At 45.0% G+C, this 3,273-nt stretch overlaps 1 protein-coding gene across 1 annotated transcript in view; it reads left to right on the plus strand.

Annotated features, from left to right (window-relative positions):
• LOC127750269 (nucleolar and coiled-body phosphoprotein 1-like) overlaps positions 1–3,273 on the plus strand; it is a 102,011-nt gene that overhangs the window by 11,124 nt on the left and 87,614 nt on the right. Inside the window, exon 2 of the mRNA XM_052271437.1 lies at positions 2,082–2,133. The gene's annotated coding sequence lies outside the window, so the exon portion shown is untranslated. The remainder of the gene's footprint in view (positions 1–2,081; positions 2,134–3,273) is intronic.

Below are 3,273 nucleotides of genomic sequence, written 5' to 3' on the forward strand. Positions count from 1 at the left end.
TATTTTTATTACGACATTATTATTGCACGTGCAAATCTCAAACGTCATAACTCTAAGGGCGTCCGGCGGTAGATACGGTCCCTTGCATGTTTTGTGTGTGCCGGACTGCTGCGGTATCTTGCATCATGTGCCGCGATTATCGCGCTCGAGTTTAGTTTTTTTGTGTGCCGTCCACGTGTATTATAATAATGCGCAGCAGGGGGAGAAAGCGCAAAGTGTGTGTGCGGTGGCTTTTGCACAACTAGGCGCCGCGGGCGTTACATGTCGCGTTACAGCGTCCAGTTCAATCAAAACAATAATTCAATTTGGCTGCGCTTTTGTTGATCAGCTATTAAGTTACCCATAAAATGCTGCTGCTCCATAGGCTAATTTCAAAGTGTACCTGGAACCACAACCAATTTTGTCAGAACTCGCTAAATAATTGTGTTGGTCTTTGATTTCAACTGTGCTTTGTGGTGCAAAAAGTACATCAAACGTATGAAAAAGTTCAAAAGTCGGGAACGGAAGGTTTTGGTTCGATAGCATTCCGTTACTATTCCTGGTGATGTGTGGTGCGTGTCCCTACGTCGCGGTGCCGACGTGCATCGCGGCCTCCGAATAATCGCGCACTTTATGATTCCGGAAGCGCCGCGTAATGGTACCGGACGGGGCGCGGCGTCGGCGACATGTCGCGCGAGTCAAGGTTAAAGGCAGAGTCATTTTGCAGCAACCGGTCGCGCCGCTGCTCGTAAATATCGATTCTCATATTCGATTATTCGCCGGTTTGTGGCCACTCCACCCGCAGTTTGTGGCCTTATCGTCTGCTACCTCCCTTATGTTTACATGGCAACTCTTTCGATCTTTCTTGTCATCGGAATTCTCTTTTCTTCTTTATTTTGAGTTTTCAACTGGGATTACGCAATCCTTCTCCCTCTCGAGGTAAAAAGGAGACATTGTAATACGGAGCACCCTGAGAAATTGATCCAAACCTGAGCATTTTTCCTATCATAAAGAGCCTATGGTTTTAAACTGTTCGAGGGTGGCTGTAAAACAGAGGGCCGTTGGAAGTGTACTGCCGATAAGTGACAAGCGAAAGGCGCAACAATCTATTTTCTAGAAATTTATGTATAGTAAAAATAACAAGGCCGGTTTGCAGCACGGTGGTGCATTTGGTTGGAGTGAAATGCAATCCAGAGGGATTGTGTTGTCGCCTCGTGTTTACGAGGGCAGAGTGCTGTCCGGTACAATTCAATACGCGTGATACGTGATATATGCGGTCGGGTCGTTATGATATTAATACCTGCGTAGTAACCGCGCTGTCATTCTTGTTGAATGTATCCTTGAGAGACGCAAATGTCAATAAAGGTGTACAATAATATCACTCTTAAAAGAAAAAGAAGATATGGGAAACGAATGTCCGCATTGACGAGTTTTCTTCCACGAAGCATGGTTGTAGGAAATGAGCCAAATGAGACGACCCGTCATTTCGCATTCGGAATCCTTCAATCATAAACTTTTACGCTCTTCTCGTCTATCTGGCTATGCCTGCCTCCCGCCGCCCCTGGCCGCTATTGTGGCTACCGTCTGCGTTGGTCCAAAAGCCTCTCTGGTTTGTTTGCTTTTGCTTCCCGATCCAAATCTCCTCGAGCTTTGCTCTGCGGCTGACCGCAGAGGTTGCGTCAACGAACAAAAGGCTGCCGCGCGTTTCTCGGACGGTCTGGGTGGTCAGGAGCGCAATGCGATGCGCGCCAAAATTTACATTAAAAAAACAGACGCGCTATAGACACACACACACTACGTTAACCCCCGAGCAGGAAACTCATTCAACCGGCGGTGGCACGTACATTGTGACACGGCCCAGATGTGGCTCCGCTTACCCATCCTGGGTGGTTTATGACGTAATTCGTCAACTATTAAAAGCACGAGCGTGCCGCTCCGGAGATGAGCCCCAGCCGCTGCGCCATATTCACAGGAAAAAGACCCCTTAGGCTGTGGCGTGTTGCCGCAATAGTGTCACAATCGTTACCATACTGTGTGTTGTCTAAATGTCCTACAGAAATCCTATGCATCGGTACTGACTGTATTTTCTCTGTCTTCTCCAGGTGTGTGCCGAATGAATCGGATTATCGACTTCTTTCCCACGGATTTTGCCGGGTGAGTTCCGGCTGTGGCATTGCGATGACTGGTGGACAGTCGGATACCCCTGACTTTACATTATCAGTATAGACGGGGCGGACCCCAAACATAGCTCGGAAAGTACAAACGCTACGTTATTTTCGGAGCGTAAGTGGGAACTGGTTCGGGGTGACACCTGGACATCTGTGTGCTGACCACACGCATGTGGTCTGTCGTGCACACTAAATGTCAAGGAACAATTTTGTCCATGGTCAACGTACAATTTTGTCTCCAGACTGGATGCGTTCTTACGCGCATCTTTCAAGATGCAATTTTGTCCAAAAACAACGTACAAAATTTGTACTTTTCTGTTGAGGACAATATTGCATCTTAAAGAGGACAAATTTGTCACTTTTAATAAGTACAAATATAGAAGCTTTCTTCAAATTAAAAAGTCCAGACAGTATAGACAATTTTGTTACCACGGGCCCCGGCTAAATTTCTATAGCATATTGAAATGTAAATAAATTCTGATAGCACTCATTCAAAAGAAAGTCATAGTGATGATGCTGCCACACAATTTCATAACACTACTGCTCAGACCATGTGACTTCAAATACGAGGCGAGCCCTCACAAATAACTAAAAGACAATAAATAGAACTCGATAAAATTAACAGGACAACGGCACTGAAGATGGGAGGGTGAGGAGGTTTGTTTTACTTACAATAGATTGAAAAAGCCACTTTGAACTTGTTTTCAGAACTCAACGCAAGAACATTGATTCCATATCTTATTAGCCTAGGCTAATGTAGCCCAAGCACTTAACCTCACCAATGTTCACATTGTGTTTGGAGACAGTAAATTTGCTTTAGTCTGATGTGTCTGTTCTAAAATCGACACGGATGACAATGAGCGTCGATTCCATCCCACTGTCACAGCTAAAAACACTTCAAAACACAAATAAATCTTAAATCACACTCGATGCAAGTTCTTGTCGCTATGTTTACTGAAAACTGTTAATAACAATTTGCGTCTGGCGTCTGCTTGATTTCTTTTTCTTGATTTCTTGCCCCTCATACTGTGGATAGGTATTGTGTTCTGCAAATTGCTAAACGCCATTATAGGCAGGGTCATTGTTGACAATATACAGTAAACATGGCGACAAGAACTTGCATCGA

The sequence above is a fragment of the Frankliniella occidentalis genome, unplaced genomic scaffold (assembly GCF_000697945.3).
Source record: "Frankliniella occidentalis isolate FOCC.00 unplaced genomic scaffold, Focc_3.1 Scaffold162, whole genome shotgun sequence".
In the NCBI taxonomy this organism is placed as follows: Eukaryota; Metazoa; Arthropoda; class Insecta; order Thysanoptera; family Thripidae; genus Frankliniella; species Frankliniella occidentalis.